This window comes from Hippocampus bargibanti, linkage group LG17 (genome assembly GCF_051943395.1).
Source record: "Hippocampus bargibanti isolate YZ-2025 linkage group LG17, ASM5194339v1, whole genome shotgun sequence".
Taxonomy (NCBI): domain Eukaryota; kingdom Metazoa; phylum Chordata; class Actinopteri; order Syngnathiformes; family Syngnathidae; genus Hippocampus; species Hippocampus bargibanti.
The window spans coordinates 16351083-16369787 of NC_142750.1; positions in this window are offsets into that span (position 1 = coordinate 16351083).

Here is an 18705-nt window from a genome sequence, read left to right on the forward strand (position 1 = left end):
GGCAGCAGGCTGAAGAGGCTGTGGGAGGGGTGGGTGGGATCGCCAGCGATCCTGATGGCTCTGCGGGTGAGGCGGGTGTAAATGTCCTGAAGGGGGAGAGAGAGACACCGATGATCTTCTCAGCTGTCCTCACGATGCGCTGCAGAGTCTTACGGCAGGACACGGTGCAGACGCCGTACCACACGGTGATACAGCTGGTCAGGATGCTCTCTATGGTACCGCGGTAGAAGGAGGTCGTGATGGGGGTCGGGGCTCCAACTCTTTTGAGCTTGCGGAGGAAGTACAGGCGCTGGTGGGATCTCTTGGCCAGTGATGCCGTGTTGTGGCTTCAGGACAGGTCTTCGGATATGTGCACTCCCAGGAACTTGGTGCTGCTCACTCTCTCCACTGCAGCACCGTCGATGGTTAGTGGAGCATGCTGGGGGCGCACTCTCCTGAAGTCCACAACAATCTCCTTCATCTTCTCCACATTCAGACGGAGATTGTTGTCCTTGCACCACGTGGCCAGGCGGCTGACCTCGTCCCTGTAGGCTGTCTCCGCGTCGTTGTTGATGAGGCCCACCACAGTCGCGTCATCCGCAAACTTTATGAAGAGGTTGGAGCTGGGTCATGATGGTGAGCAGTCATGCGTGAGCAGAGTGAAGAGGCGGGGGCTCAGCACACACCCCTGGGGGGGGCCCTTTGTTCAGCGTGATGGGGCTGGAAGTGTTGTCAACAACTCTGACTGCTTGTGGTCTCCCCGTCAGGAAGTCCAGCAGCCAGTCGCACAGGGAGGTGCTGATCCCCAGTTTGCTCAGATTGTCAGTGAGCTGTTGGGGGATGATTGTGTTGAATGCTGAGCTGAAGTCGATGAACAGCATTCTGACGTAGGAGTCTCTGGTCTCCAGGTGGGTGAGCGCTGTGTGGAGAAAGTCTGTCTCATCGTTTAGGCTCTGCAATGCATTCTCTCACAGAATGGCAGTAAATCATTGTTAAATGTTAGTTGGTTAGTACATGTTAGTGAGTCTGCCTTTCTGGAGGGCACAAACTTTCTTGGGGAACGACTTTGCAGCCAACTGCACTCATTACCAAATGTGAAAATTTTGGTAAAGGGGATTTGAGCTATTTATCGCCACTCCCCCTTATTGAGACATGAGAAGTCTCAATTCGCCCACTGGGAACATGTTTGTGTGGAAAACACGACCCGTTTCGCAGATGTACCAATTTGCAAAGCAGCATTTGTCAATCACTGATCTTGAATTTGGAGGCCAATTTTTTGCATGTCTCTCAACACCTGCATGGGCACCAATCCATGTGGCTTTTGGCATGAAAATTTTGCACGTTGAGCACAGCTTCTCCTGCTGCTACACCTAAGCAAATCATCTCTGCAAATTTTGTGTGGGGTAGACATTCGCCACATTCTTTGGGTGGAGGACAGCCGTCTTTAGCACGAGTTGGCATGGTCCGCAAACATTATGGCAATCTGTATAAATGGTCATCATACTCGCCGTTTGTCATTCATTAGGAGTGCACCGTTGACCGTCAGTCTTGCTTCCAGCCGCGCCAACACAAACCAGTTTCATCTCCGGTCACCCTGGTATGGAAGCCCAGGAGTTCTTCCCTTTTAAAAGAAGTTGCTTAGCGTGGAAACCCTATACAATATAATATCTGATTCCGCCTGAATCTCTGACTGACACCGGTGCTCACTTAATGTATCTGTCAATTCCACACTTACCGACCTGAACGGCGAGAAATTCCTCTAATGTGCACTGCACTCAATTACTCTAATGTGCACTGCATTCAATTAATCTTCTTCTTTTCCTCTCGGCTTTTCCCTCGACAGGGTCGCCACAGCAAATCAGTGTCCTCCATCTTTAGAGGTTTGATTAGCATGTTTGTTTTGGCCAAGCTTTTACGTCGGATGCCCTTCCTGACACAATCCTCTGTATTTATCCGGGCTTGGGACCGGCACAAGAAGACTTATGTCCCTTTGCGGCTACAGAACAAGCAACTCGCTCAGTAAAAGGCTCCCAAACACAAAATGGTCATCGGCACAGCAACATTCAAAAAAACAAAAATTATACTCACCATTTTAAACTTTAACTACTCCCAAATAACCGTAATATACAGTACGTCAGAAATTTGGGTGTAACAGTTAATAATAATAATTATTATTAGTAATCCAATCAATCACAACAGGTCACCCTGCCTTTTTAGCCGTAACTATAAACTACTTTTGAACTGACAAATGTCATCACCGTACGCAAAGGGCAGCCAGAATATAATTTAGCATTTGCGGCTGACTTAATAAACACTCGATTCCCGCCATCGCATCTCCAACGTTGAATATTTTTCGTTTGATCAAGCACAATTGTCACAAATCCTCGCTGCCTCCCGTGTTGTTGAAAAAATTCCAAATGACAAAATCAAATACGGCGGAATTTAGAACAGTTTAACTCTGAGGCGGTTGGATGTGAAATATTTCTACAGCATTTTAAATGCATCTTATCTTGTTTTCCTAAAAATGTTTAAAGCCGTCCTGCAAATTGAATAATTTCTCAACCACCATCCGGGCACCGTTTGCGAATTTTTGCGGCTCTCATCATCTGCATAAAAAGCATAATGAAAAATGTATTGTGTGTCTGTTGCGCTCTCCACTATGGTAAGGGAGATACGATGTTGTGGGATCCAGAAAGAAACCACAAGACAAGCAGTGCGATATGTCTTGACTCAACAGTGGTTTACTTCGAATGCCCAGATGTAACGCAAATGTATGCGCACAACAACTTCCTGTCCAACGATCTAAATCGGTCCGACACGAAATACTAACCGAAGCAGGCGTTCCTTGTTTAAATAAACATTTTCGATATATATATCATTTGTAAACCAATATAACTATGCGAATGTAACCAAAATACGAAATAAGATACTTTACAACCTGTCATATACTCCCCCTCAAAATAGATGTTGTCCCCAACATATGTACTAGTAAATACAGAAATGCGCTGGACGACATGCCCAAAACAATTACGCACGGTATTATGAACTGCATCCAAATATGAACTATAATAATGAAGAGTTTACAGACTGGAACTCTTTTCATACATTCTGTTTACATTATAACAATCAACAGTCCACAGACTGGAACTCTTTTCATACATTCCGTTTTAATTATACTCATCAGGGGTCTTCTTGTTTTCATCTCACTGTGCTATCAAACAGAAGTGTCGATTAACCATCTCTGTAGTACTCCGTGGCATAATAGGCGTGTGCACCATCCATCCAAGGCATTGTCTGTTCACCATAACATGGTACTGTCCCTACATTGTAACTGTCACGGTTTGCAAGGTGGTGATGGCGGGTGCGGATCCCAAAAAGCAGGCAGGAGGGAGCAGGAGGTTGTTTGACAAATTGTCTTACAATAAAGGTCAGCAGGAACAAAATGTAAAACATCAAAATGATCTGAACAGAAAAAAGTATCAAAAGAAAACCAAGTGTAAAACTCTGCCAAGGTTAAACAAACACATGTACAGCATACAATGCCTGCAATTGTAGACAAAGCATGCAACAAACAATGAACCGACACCGGATGGTCGTGCCGGGAGTCCTTTTAAGTGTCACTGATTAAAACAACCAGCACCTGTGAGGCGGCAGGGGCTGACGTCGCTACCCGTTGGTCGCCAATCAGAACGTGGCAGTCCGCCAATGATCGGGACGACCAGCACTTGTGCAGGTGCAGCGGGGCCGACAGCGCCACCCGTTGGTCGCCAACCAGATCATGACAGTAACAAGATGGCGAAGCAAGGCTATCATACGTGAATACCTTGGGTCTCCTGTGTTCTCGTTGTGTCTGTGATTTCCCCCAATATCAGAATTACTGGGGGGTGGCTGGGGAAAAGGGGGACACACCGTCACAGGTGGATCATTTTCAGGACCAATGTTGCCCTCCTGAGGTTGGTCAACTTCCGCAGCACCCGGCTTTGTCCCTGCCAGTTCATTCCCCAGTTGATTGTCATCATGGCGGGTTGTCTCCACGAAGCTCACGTCCCGCAGTTTTGGTGAGTCTGGTCGGGCGCTCTGGCGATGCAACACTGGATAATACTCATCCTCCTCATCATCCTCTTCTGAATCCATCTCTGGCATCTTGTTCGGTCGTTGCCGAGTGGAGTTTTTCTTTGACTGGGGCTGTAGTGAAGTCTCTAATGGCAAATGATCACATGGCAGCAAGAGATTGCGGTGGAGTATCCTAGATCTGCCCTTCCCCCTCTCAGGTTTCAGCTCATAAACTGGAATGTCTTTGCTGACTTGACGAACCACTGTATGAACAACATCCGCCCAGTGGTTTATCAGTTTGCCTGAACCTCCGCATGGGGTTAAGTTTCGAACTAGAACACGATCACCGGGCAACAGGGTAGAATACTTTAGTTTACTGTCATATAGTCTCTTACTCCTGGCAGCAGCTTTGTTGTTATTTTCTTGCGTGATCACATACGCTTCCTCCATACCCTGTTTCCACTTCTTCACATAGTCCTTCTGGTTGGTGTCACCCTGGTTAGAGTCTGGATTCAAACTAAACAACATATCAACTGGTAAACGTGGTGAACGTCCATAAAGTAAGTAAAAAGGTGAAAACCCTGTCACCTCACTTTTGGTACAGTTGTAAGCATAAACTAGTTTGTTTAGTGAGTCTTTCCAGTTACTCTTTTGTTTCTCTGTCAGTGTCTTTAACTGGATCAGTCTTCGATTAAATCGTTCAACCTGTCCATTTCCCTGTGGGTGGTAGGGGGTTGTCCTTGATCCCGCAACCCCACAATATTCCTTCAGTTGAGCAAAACGTTGATTTTCAAATTCATCACCCTGATCATGGTGAATCCGAAGGGGGAACCCAAACTTTAAAGCATAGTCATTAAAGATTTTGTTTGCCGCTGTTTTGCCAGATTTGGACGTTGTAGCATAAACTTAAGCAAAACGTGTAAAATGGTCTACTAGCACAAGCATGTATTCATAACCACCCTTACATTTGTCAAAATGCAAAAAGTCAACAGAGACAAGTTCAAAAGGTTGAGTCGTTACAATATCAGTGAGAGGGGCTATGGTCTCATGGTTGGGCTTTTTGTGTTTTAGACACACACACACACACTCTCAGTACATAGTCCTCTATTTCTTTTTGCATAAAGGGCCAATAAAAACGATCCCTTACAAGGGAAAGAGTCCTTTCTACACCATGGTGGCCCATTTCATCATGCAGCTCTTTTAACACTGTCACCTTGTGTTTTTCAGGAAGCAGTAATTGGGTTCTGTTTGCTGTTTTTCTGTCCAAAACACCTCTGTCATTAAAGTGTAGCTTGTCCCATTCCCTCACAAGACAAACAACTTGAGGACAATGTTTTCTTAGTTCAGTACGTAGCGGTTTCGTCTCTGCCAGTTTGTATCTAATTATATGTCCTATAATGGGGTCAGTCTCTTGATCGAGCTCAGACATGGGCAAACTACGGCCCGCGGGCCACATACAGCCCGTTAGGCTTTTTAATCCGTCACGCCGAAAAAAGTATAGTAAAAACAGTGTAAACATTATGGCAATCTGTATAAATGGTCATCATACTCGCCGTTTGTCATTCATTAGGAGTGCACCGTTGACCATCAGTCTTGCTTCCAGCCGCGCCAACACAAACCAGTTTCATCTCCGGTCACCCTGGTATGGATGCCCAGGAGTTCTTCCCTTTTAAAAGAAGTTGGTTAGCGTGGAAACCCTATACAATATAATATCTGATTCCGCCTGAATCTCTGACTGACACCGGTGCTCACTTAATGTATCTGTCAATTCCACACTTACCGACCTGAACGGCGAGAAATTCCTCTAATGTGCACCGCACTCAATTACTCTAATGTGCAGTGCATTCAATTAATCTTCTTCTTTTCCTCTCGGCTTTTCCCTCGACAGGGTCGCCACAGCAAATCAGTGTCCTCCATCTTTAGAGGTTTGATTAGCATGTTTGTTTGGCCAAGCTTTTACGTCGGATGCCCTTCCTGACACAACCCTCTGTATTTATCCGGGCTTGGGACCGGCACAAGAAGACTTATGTCCCTTAGCGGCTACAGAACAAGCAACTCGCTCAGTAAAAGGCTCCCAAACACAAAATGGTCATCGGCACAGCAACATTCAAAAAAACAAAAATTATACTCACCATTTTAAACTTTAACTACTCCCAAATAACCGTAATATACAGTACGTCGGAAATTTGGGTGTAACAGTTAATAATAATAATTATTAGTAATCCAATCAATCACAACAGGTCACCCTGCCTTTTTAGCCGTAACTATAAACTACTTTTGAACTGACAAATGTCATCACCGTACGCAAAGGGCAGCCAGAATATAATTTAGCATTTGCGGCTGACTTAATAAACACTCGATTCCCGCCATCGCATCTCCAACGTTGAATATTTTTCGTTTGATCAAGCACAATTGTCACAAATCGTCGCTGCCTCCCGTGTTGAAAAAAATTCCAAATGACAAAATCAAATACGGCGGAATTTAGAACAATTTAACTCTGAGGCGGTTGGATGTGAAATATTTCTACAGCATTTTAAATGCATCTTATCTTGTTTTCCTAAAAATGTTTAAAGCCGTCCTGCAAATTGAATAATTTCTCAACCACCATCCGGGCTCCGTTTGCGAATTTTTGCGGCTCTCATCATCTGTATAAAAAGCAAAATGAAAAAATGTTTTGTGTGTCTGTTGCGCTCTCCACTATGGTAAGGGAGATACGGTGTTGTGGGATCCAGAAAGAAACCACAAGACAAGCAGTGCGATATGTCTTGACTTAACAGTGGTTTACTTTGAATGCCCAGATGTAATGCAAACGTATGCGCACAACAACTTCCTGTCCAATGATCTAAATCGGTCCGACACGAAACACTAACCGAAGCAGGCGTTCCTTGTTTAAATAAACATTTTCGATATATATATCATTTGTAAACAAATATAACTATGCAAATGTAACCAAAATACGAAATAAGATACTTTACAACCTGTCACATGTCCTTTCTCAGTCAGCGGCGTTCCTTCCGTAACGTGACGTCAGGACTCGTCACCAAAACAAAAACAAGACTTCCTGAATATTCAGCGCGAGTCTTAAAACGTAGAATATAGCTATATTCGTTGGAATCTTTGTAAAATACGCTCAGTAGAAGTCATTTGAAGTGATTTTACAAATTATGGACACAACCTGTCTGGAGGCGTCAGTTGTCCTTTCAGATGATGTCAACCCCCCATTTCTCTTTCTGTCTTCACCATGATAGAAAAACTTGAACCCTGACCCTAAGCTTCGAGCCTTGCCCCCTTTCCACCTGGTCTCCTGGACACACAGTATGCCTACCTTCCTTCTCTGCATCATGTCAACCAGCTCACTACCTTTACCTGTCATTGTTCCGACATTCAAAGTTCCTACTCTTAGTTCTATACTCTTGGCGTTCCATTTCTCTCTTTTCCTACGGGCACACCTCCCTCCTCTCCTTCTTCGACCATCAATAGTCCATATTCCACTGGCACCCTGAGTGTCAACAGTGCCAATGGCGGTCGTTTTTAACCCGGGCCTCGACCTGACCAAATTAGGAAATGTGATATGGGTACCAGAGGTTTGATTCGCATATTTGTTTTGGCAAGAATTTTACGTCTGATGCCCTTTCTGACACAACCCGCTGTATTTATCCAGGCTCTGGACCGGCACAATAAGACACTGGCAGAAGTTGACTTAAAAGAACAAAAATTAATAAATAAAATAACATAAGCATAAAGATACACAAAATATATGTCTAAGGTACTCCATGCCTTCACATTCCACTAGGGGCTTGAGTACCCTCATTTGAGAACCGCTGACAACTGTATGAGTAGGTACATATCCCAACCCTCACCTAAGTTCGTGACATATGGGTCTTGACCAAAAGAACAATATCCCAAATACAAGTGGCCGAAATGAGTTTTCTCTGCTCGCTGTCAGTGGTGTCCTGTAGAAATTGGATTTGGATTAGTCTCGCAGTCGAGAAATTTACATTTCACAGCAGCAAAGTTATGAAAGGAATGAAAGTAGAAAAACAAAATACAGGTGCTGCTGGAAAGGCAGCCACTCTTGCGGCGCCGTCTTGAAGTCAAAAGAACAGAAAAAAAAACAACACATAACATCACAAAACAAAGACACAGACAACCATTCAGGGGAAGATGAGGTGGCTGGGGCATCTGATTTGTGTGCCTCATGGACGCCTCCTTGGTGAGGTATTCAGGGAATGTCCCGAGGATGATCAAAGTCAAAATCAGCTTTATTCTCAAATATGCTAATTTGCATGACATACAGTGCAGGTGAAATTACTGTCCTCTTGGACCCAGCATGCAAGGCACTTATAATGTGGCTAAAAAAGACAATTGACAACAGACAATACATGTAAATTATAAATGTAACGTCCGGTAGTGTCATATGTAAAATGATGTAGTGTAGTAATGCAAAAAACAAAAAAGGTTGAAGTGAGGTCGTGCAGAAGAGAAAAAAAAGGAAAAATAGAGTTCAGGATGATAGTACAGCGTTTAGCGTATACTCAGAGTTCAGTGAGTGTGGCAGTGGGTAGGGTCAGGGGGGTAGGAATGGGAGGGAGTTAAGTCTCCTGACTGCCTGGTGGCAGAAACTTTCTTTGAGCCTGCTGGTCTTGGCTCAGAGACTCCGCAGTCTCCTACCCAATGGACGCAGGCTGAAGAGGCTGTGGCAGTGGTGGGTGGGATTGCCAGTGATCCTGATGGCTCTGCAGGTGAAGCGGGTGTTGTAAATGTCCTGAAGGGCGGGAGAGAGACACCGATGATCTTCTCAGCTGTCCTCACGATGCGCTGCAGAGTGTTACGGCAGGACACGGTGCAGGTGCCATACCACAAGGTGATGCAGCTGGTCAGGATGGTCTCGATGGTACAGCGGTAGATGGATGTTGTGATGGGGGTTGGGCTTCCAGCTCTTCTGAGCTTGCGGAGAAGTCTTTTAAAGCTCTCAAGGACACTTTACAGTCACAGACAAGCATAGGTACTAAAGAAATAAAACACAATCACAAATAGAATACAATAAATAAAATACAATTTTAAATCGAAACAAGAGAGAGAGCTACACAGAAAATGCAATTTAAAATAGGTGGGTGTTGAGATAGGAATTGACGGTGGGAAGAGAATCGATGTTCCGAAAGTTGGGAGGAAGTGAGTTCCAGAGTTTGTGGGCAGAGCAGCTGAAGGCTTCATCACCCATCGTGCTTAGACGGGCAGGGGCGGGGGGGGCACATAGAGGCGGAGGGAATCGAAATTTGAAGAAGGTCAGATAGGTATGGGGTTAAGGTTATGGATAGTTTTAAATGTATAAAAAGAATTTTAAAGTTGATTCTATATTTGACCGGGAGCCAGTGGAGATATTGGAGGACGGGGGTGATGTGGTGAAAGGATGAGGTGAGATCAATTGGCCAGTGCAGTGATGCCGTGTTGTGGCTCCGGGACAGATCTTCGGAGATGTGCACTCCCAGGAATTTGGTGCTGCTCACTCTCTCCATTGCAGCACTGTCGATAGTTAGTGGAGCATGCAGGGGGTGCACTCTCCTGAAGTTCACAACAATCTCCTTCATGTTCTCCTTATTCAGACAGAGATTGATGTCCTTGCACCACGTGGCCAGGCGGCTGACCTCGTCCCTGTAGGCTGTCTCCTCATCGTTGTTGATGAGGCCACCACAGTTGTGTCATCCGCAAACTTTATGAGGAAGGTGGAGCTGGATGATGATGGTGAGCAGTCATGTGTGAGCAGATTAAAGAGGATGGGGCTCAGCACACACGCCTGGGGCCCCTGTGTTCAGCTTGATGGTACTGGAGGTGTTGTTTCCAACTATAACTGCCTTGGTTCTCCGCGTCAGGAAGTCCAACAGCCAGTTGCACAGGGAGGTGCTTATCTCCAGTTTGCTCAGTTTGTCAGTGAGCTGTTGGGGGATAATGGAAGTGTTTGAAATAGCGTCTGCCCGGTGGCCCACAACTTTTACGTCGGGCGTACAACTTTCAAAACGTCTCGGCCCGGGTGGCCATCAACTTCTTCAAAAAAAAAAGATTTTTTTTTCAAATAAAACATTTGTTTTATTCAATAAAGCAAAAGCTACACACAACCCGCTACAAGTCACGTGTACTCCTCTTTCTAAGGGGCTTTCACAACTCTCAAGTACACTTTTCAGTCATGGTGTAGTCCGAAGAACGAAACGGGCGTCTTATTGGCTGCCGGTGCCAAGTATGCAAATTGCCAAACGAACGTTATTTGCATATTCAGCACCGGCAGCCAATCCGAAGCCTGTTTCGTGCTTCGGACTACACCGTGAATGAAAAGTGTACTTGAGAGTTTTGAAAGGCGCTTAGAAAGAGGAGTCCATGTGTTCTAGGACACGACAGATCGGTACAAAGTCCGCATCACAGCAGACGCCGCACCGATCCGCCTGTCGACCTCTCGCTCCCTTACACCCTCATTCGTGAACAAGACACCCAGATACTTAAACTCCTCCACTTGAGGATAAATCTCCTTCCCGACTCGGAGAGGGCACTCCACCCTTTTCCGACTGAGAACCATTGTCTCAGATTTGGAGGTGCTGATTCTCATCCCAACCGCTTCACATTCGGCTGTGAAACGCTCAAGCGAGAGTTGGAGAGCTCCACTTGAAGGCCACGACAGTACATCATCTGCAAAAAGCCGAGATGTTATACTGAGGCCACCAAAACGGAAACCTTCAACGCTTCGGCTGCGCCTAGAAATCCTGTCCATAAAGGTTATGAACAGAATCGGTGACAAAGGGCTGCCTTGGCGGAGCCCAACCCTCACTGAAAACAATTCGGACTTATTGCCGGCAATGCGAACCAGACTCTGACATCGGTCGTATAGGGACCGAACGGCCTGTATCAGGCGCTCCTGTACCCCATATTCCCGAAGCAACCCCCACAGAACTCCACGAGGGACACGGTCAAACGCTTTCTCCAAATCCACAAAACACATGTAGACTGGTTGGGCGAATTCCCATGCACCCTCGAAGACCCTGCTAAGGGTGTAGAGCTAGTCCACTGTTCCGCGGCCAGGACGAAAACCACACTGTTCCTCCTCAATCTGAGGCTCGACTTTCTGACGGACCCGCCCCTCTAGGACCCCTAAATAGACCTTTCCAGGGAGGCTGAGGAGTGTGATCCCTCTATAGTTGGAACACACCCTCCAGTTCCCCCTTTTTAAAAAGGGGGACCACCACCCCGGTCTGCCAATCCAGAGGCACCCTCCCCGATGACCATGCAATGTTGCAGAGGCATGTCAGCCAAGACAGCCTCACAACATCCAGAGCCTTTAGGAACTCCGGTCGGATCTCATCCACCCTCGCCCAACTCTTCCCATGCCCGTGTTTGTGCCTCGGCGACCACCGAGGCTGCATTCCGCTTGGCTAATCGATACCTGTCAGCTGTCTCAGGAGTCCCATAGGCTATATAGGCCTGATAGGACTCCGTCTTCAGATTTACGGCATCCCTTACTACTGGTGTCCACCAGCGAGTACGGGGGTTGCCGCTACGACAGGCACCAACCACCTTACGGCCACAACTCTGATTTGCCGCCTCAGTAAGGGAGGTACGGAACATGGTCAACATGGTAGAGACCTTGATTTCTGTTCTTCAGAAATTGGGCCCTGATGAGACATTCTTCCAGTACCCTGTGTGTGTTGGGAAGAAGGGACTCATTATCGGTCAGGGGCGGTCCAAACGTGACGTCACATGGGGATCGTCATCAACTCGAAAACAAGACTTCATGAATATTCAGCGCAAGTCTTAAAACTTAAACTATAGCTATATGCTGTGGAGTCTTTGTAAAATATGCTCAGTCGAAGTCATTTGAAGTGATATTATAAATTATGGACATAATTTGTCCGGTGGCGTCGGTTGTCCTTTAATGCTTTAGGTTTAGTATTTCCGGCCCAAACACTCCCTCCAAATGCTCCTGGCCCGGCCCCTCTGTCAAATTTTAGAACCCAATGCGGCCCGCGAGTCAAAAAGTTTGCCCGCCCCTGGACTAGAACCTGACTGAAACATGAACATTATGCTGTTAGCAAGCAAGTGTAGGGGGTTAGAAACGACCTCTGTTACTGCATGTTATTCGATTAGACTACCAAGTCAGGAGAGGGCGCTACGCGCCTGTTAATGGAACAGAGAAAGGCGATGTAGGCTCAGCTCACGCATGCGCAGTTGTCATAAATGCCGCTGTGTGAAGCTGATTAACACGGTTGTCTCGTGTCGTCTTTTCCTCGTCGTTCACAGGTATTCAAAATAATAAGTGTTAGACATCCTCAAGGTGTTAAAGTAATTGGGGACTTGTTGGGAGATGCTATATATGTTGTTTTGTGGCTTTGATGAATGTTTTGTGGCTTTGATGAATTTGGATTTTTGGATGTCAATTGTAGTTCCCAGTACAACACACACGAGCGGGTAGACGTGCATAAGCATGTGCGAACGTGGAGGATATATACAATGTATAGATGTTGAATGTATAGATCTACACATGAATGTATTCTGATATTGAAATTGCTGAATTGATGTTTTGATGAGTAAATGAGTTGGTCATAATTGCCGCTGTGTGAAGCTAATTAACACGGTTGTCTTGTGTCGTCTTTTCCTCGTCGTTCACAGTGCTACCTGTCTGTGACGCCTTTGGACCGACCCAGGTATCCCATTGGCCTGAGGCCGGTTACAATTGGGGGCTCGTCCGGGATCTGTGCCGCTAGTGGGCAGAGTGGGAGCTGCTACGAAGAGAACCTGTGCCTAAAGCTTCAGGGAAGACTGTAGTGCTGTCCGTCCTTCTGAGAATAGAGGCTTCAGGGGCTAACGATAGCTCCCACAACTCCACGACGGGTATTGATTTTCAAGATCCAAAAGAGACTATTAGCCTTGAATGTCAATCAGCTACTAACTATTGCCAGCGCAGTGGATGAGAGTGACACTGAGGACCTTGCGGCCCTTAGTGAACCAGAACTGTTTGATGTGATTATTAACTACGTTAGAGGTGACAAATTAAGACACATAGAAGATGAAGGAATGTCTCAACTCCTTCACCTCGATGACATGATCAGCGAGCTCTTAGATGCCCCGGAGGAACCTACTCGGGAAGGAGCTGACCTGAGAGGAGAAGTTGAGGTCACACCTCTTCCACCGAGAGACATCCCCACACCGGTCAGGAACGTCACCACGCCATCGCCATTCAGGATCATCGCCAACAGTTCGGGTGGTGCTCCTCCTGAACATGCCGGCCTATCCTCCGGTATGGGGGAGCAGGTGGTGAAGTACACGGATGTAGCTGCTCTGTTTCCACGGAGGGAGTTCAAAATCAAAATTTTTGCCTGTGTAGACAAATGGATGAGGGACTACAAGAAGGGTTTAGCGAGTCTGAGGTTATCCGCACTGTGTTGAAGATAACTAAACCTGGGACATTCCGAGACATGCTAAGTGATACAGAGAGTCTTACAATGTCACAGTTAAAAACAATTTTACGATCACATATCAGAGATAAGAGCAGCTCTGAGCTCTTCAACGAGGTCAGTACCGCTCAGCAGCGAGACAGTGAGTCTCCACAGCAATTTTTATATCGACTGATGGGTTTGAAGCAGAGAATTATGTTTGAGTCACAACAACCAGGTGCAGATTTTGGTTACGATCAAAAACTTGTCCAAGGTTCATCTGCACACACTCTATCAAGGGCTAAATGAGAAGAATTATCATGTCAGATGTGATCTCAAACCATTCCTTACCGATTTACAGGTTCGTGATGATGTCCTGTTAGAAGAACTTACAAAGTCCACAAGTGAAGAGGCTGAGAGGGTGAAACGCATCGGTACTATGACTAAAAATCGATCTGTGAATGTCCATGCTGCTCAAACTAATCAAACTGACCAGATTAACCAGACCAAAGTTGACTCTGAATTACAGGCTAACCGTGCTGCCATTCTCGAGCTGACTGCACAAGTGACCACACTGACCAAACATTTTGTCCAAGTTGTTAAACCTACAGAATCGGCGCCTCAGGTAGATCCATGTCCGTCCCTGACTCGATCCTCGACGCGACCCCAGACACCAACGAATGAGACTAGGGGCAGGTGTCAGGTCTGTGTGCGAAAGAACATTAATAGCTGCCCTCACTGTTTCATTTGTGGTCAGGAAGGACATAGAGCTGTGGGCTGTCTGCGAAGAAAGGCACCGGGAAACGGGATAAGGTCACTGGAGTGAGGCTTCCAGTGATCAATGCCAATGACAAGCCTCCAGTACAAATCAACTCGGTTGAACCAGTAACATCCATAAGTCTAACGACCCAGTGTAAATCAACATCAAAAAAATGTGTAGCACAAGTAATTGGCAAGCGATGTATGGTCTCCTGTGCACTCAATGGGGTACCACTCCAAATGCTGTTTGACTCAGGGTCTTAAGTGACCGTGGTGAGTAGGGTGTGGGTAGAGGAAGCACTGCCCAACGTAACCATTCATCCACTTTCATCCCTATTCCCGGACCAACCGTTTGAGGTATCTGCAGCAAATGGCATAGCGGTTCCCTTTGATGGATGGGCTAATGTTGGGTTGCAGATACGGCGTGGAAACCATGGACATGCTGACATACAAGTTCCCATACTAATCAGTACGAGTTGTTTTAACTGTCCTCTTGTAGGAAGCAATGTGATTGCAGAAATGATCAAAGAGAAAAATGAACAGGTGGACATTGTAGCCATACTGAAAGACGCCATGAGTCTCAGCGAACGCACAGTAGAGACCTTGATTTCTGTTCTTCAGAAATTGGGCCCTGATGCATACTCCTGTTCTCCGCGTCAGGAAGTCCAACAGCCAGTTGCACAGGGAGGTGCTTATCTCCAGTTTGCTCAGTTTGTCAGTGAGCTGTTGGGGGATAATGGAAGTGTTTGAAATAGCGTCTGCCCGGTGGCCCACAACTTTTACGTCGGGCGTACAACTTTCAAAACGTCTCGGCCCGGGTGGCCATCAACTTCTTCAAAAAAAAAAGATTTTTTTTTAAATAAAACATTTGTTTTATTCAATAAAGCAAAAGCTACACACAACCCGCTACAAGTCACGTGTACTCCTCTTTCTAAGGGGCTTTCACAACTCTCAAGTACACTTTTCAGTCATGGTGTAGTCCGAAGAACGAAACGGGCGTCTTATTGGCTGCCGGTGCCAAGTATGCAAATTGCCAAACGAACGTTATTTGCATATTCAGCACCGGCAGCCAATCCGAAGCCTGTTTCGTGCTTCGGACTACACCGTGAATGAAAAGTGTACTTGAGAGTTTTGAAAGGCGCTTAGAAAGAGGAGTCCATGTGTTCTAGGACACGACAGATCGGTACAAAGTCCGCATCACAGCAGACGCCGCACCGATCCGCCTGTCGACCTCTCGCTCCCTTACACCCTCATTCGTGAACAAGACACCCAGATACTTAAACTCCTCCACTTGAGGATAAATCTCCTTCCCGACTCGGAGAGGGCACTCCACCCTTTTCCGACTGAGAACCATTGTCTCAGATTTGGAGGTGCTGATTCTCATCCCAACCGCTTCACATTCGGCTGTGAAACGCTCAAGCGAGAGTTGGAGAGCTCCACTTGAAGGCCACGACAGTACATCATCTGCAAAAAGCCGAGATGTTATACTGAGGCCACCAAAACGGAAACCTTCAACGCTTCGGCTGCGCCTAGAAATCCTGTCCATAAAGGTTATGAACAGAATCGGTGACAAAGGGCTGCCTTGGCGGAGCCCAACCCTCACTGAAAACAATTCGGACTTATTGCCGGCAATGCGAACCAGACTCTGACATCGGTCGTATAGGGACCGAACGGCCTGTATCAGGCGCTCCTGTACCCCATATTCCCGAAGCAACCCCCACAGAACTCCACGAGGGACACGGTCAAACGCTTTCTCCAAATCCACAAAACACATGTAGACTGGTTGGGCGAATTCCCATGCACCCTCGAAGACCCTGCTAAGGGTGTAGAGCTAGTCCACTGTTCCGCGGCCAGGACGAAAACCACACTGTTCCTCCTCAATCTGAGGCTCGACTTTCTGACGGACCCGCCCCCCCCCCCCCCCCCCCCCCCCCCCCCCCCCCCCCCCCCCCCCCCCCCCCCCCCCCCCCCCCCCCCCCCCCCCCCCCCCCCCCCCCCCCCCCCCCCCCCCCCCCCCCCCCCCCCCCCCCCCCCCCCCCCCCCCCCCCCCCCCCCCCCCCCCCCCCCCCCCCCCCCCCCCCCCCCCCCCTTTTTTTTTTTTTTTTTTTTTTTTTTTTTTTTTTTTTTTTTTTTTTTTTTTTTTTTTTTTTTTTTTTTTTTTTTTTTTTTTTTTTTTTTTTTTTTTTTTTTTTTTTTTTTTTTTTTTTTTTTTTTTTTTTTTTTTTTTTTTTTTTTTTTTGTTAGAAAAAAAGATAAAAGCTTGCGCCTGTGCGTTGACTTTAGGGAGCTAAATCGCAAAACTTTCCCCGATCGTCACCCACTCCCACGCATTCAAGATCTGCTAGATAACCTGGGGGGCTACTCTTGGTTCTCAATACTCGACCAAGGCAGCGCTTACCACCAGGGCTTTGTTGATGACAGTTACAGGCATCTAACGGCTTTCAGCACCCCTTGGGGGGTGTACGAGTGGCTCCGCCTCCCATTTGGCCTAACTAATGCGCCAGCGGCCTTTCAAAGATGTATGGAGGACGTTCTTGATGGCCTGAGGGACGAATGCTGCTCTCCTTATCTGGATGACGTGCTCTGCTTTTCAAAATCATTTCATGAACATGTAGAGGACCTGAGGAAAGTGCTTCTGCGGGAGCATGGCATAAAGCTACCTCCGAATAAATGTGAACTGTTCAAATGACAAGTGAGGTACTTGGGTCGTCTCGGGTCAAGTGATGGTGTCCTAAAGACCTGGAAGCCGTTTTGCAGTTAAAAGAGAGAGAACCATGCAATGTGGGGGAAGTCAGAGCTCTATTGGGGTTCTTGGGCTACTATAGATCCTTCGTACAGGACTTTGCCAGGATTGCACGGCCGCTGTTTAAACTGGTAGGGGGGGCCACTCAGCCTGACCAGAGGCCAGTTCACAACACCGCTGCACGCCAAAGGAAAGTCACCAAGTTAGGCCAGCTTCCCTCTGGTAACCATGTCCAGTGGGGCCCCGAACACAGTGCTGTGGTCTCCCGCCTGGTAGATATATATTGACCGGTCCACCTATTTTAGCCTACCCAGACTTTAATCTGCCCTTTATGTTAAATACGGATGAATCCAATGAAGGTCTGGGGGCTATGCTTTATCAGCAGCAGGGAGATGAACTTCGCGTTGTTGCTTATGGATCCAGAACACTCTCACCTTCAGAGAAAAAATATCATCTCCATTCTGGAAAGCTTGAGTTTCTGGCGTTGAAGTGGGCAATCTGCGACAAATTTCGAGATTATCTCTACTATGCACCCACAATCACTGTGTACATGGACAATAACCCCCTCGCGTACGTCCTAAGCACGGCCAAACTCAATGCTGCCGGACATCGCTGGGTGGGTGAATTGGCGGATTTCCACTTCACAATGAAATACAGGTCAGGCAAGGCGAATGCTGATGCCGACACACTGTCGCGTTATCCAGTTAAGCCTGGATGGACACACAGAGGAGTACACTGAAACTTTGCCCCCAGACATGGTTTCCACCATATGGCAGGGGGACACGGCTGTGGCTGAGGAGGATGTGCCATGGATGGCTGTGTTGCAACTCACCTCTGATGGTGACGATTTTCTTCCGGTGACAGTCCCCGTTATCACTCCAGATGATATCAGAGCTGCTCAGGAAGAGGTAAACGGCGGGAGTAACCAGGACGAGGCCCAGGCAGTACGACGAGGGGGTAGGAAGACCCCGACAAGCACCAACAGATATGAAGGTAGCCCCCCGGAAAAGGGGGGGGGGGCGAAATAAACACGAGACAGTGGGGCCCCCGGGATGGTAATACGGGCCTTACCCCGCACGGGGGCCGGTCCCAGTACCCGGGGGACAGGTTCGCTATCAGCCAGGGGCACCCAACCCCGAAGTGGTACACAAGGTCGCTAGAGATGGGATGACACCAGAGAACGGGACACCCCGACCCAGTATAACTGAGAGGATTCTGACCGAACGCCTCTAAGTCAGAATCTGCCAGTACGACAGTAGGTACAGGCATTTAGCGCATGCGGCCGGTAGAGGAAGCCCCCATCTGTGGGATTATGACTGAACGCCTCTAAGTCAGAATCCCGCCTAGACGCACCGATACCGCCGGCGCCTTACGGCTGGCCAAGCTTAACGGCGGGGGGAGGTCCCCCCGTCGTGCGGAACGCCACTCGACACTGGGCCGGGGTGCGCTCGGATGATGGGGGCACCCTCTCCAGTTACCTACACCGCGTACACTGCGTATCAAAGACTCTGTGCTAAATGACCTGTAAACGACCTGATTCTGGGTCAGGGTGTCGTAAGTAGCAGAGCAGCTCGATCGCTGCGATCTATTGAAAGTCAAGCACTGCCCAACGTAACCATTCATCCACTTTCATCCCTATTCCCGGACCAACCGTTTGAGGTATCTGCAGCAAATGGCATAGCGGTTCCCTTTGATGGATGGGCTAATGTTGGGTTGCAGATACGGCGTGGAAACCATGGACATGCTGACATACAAGTT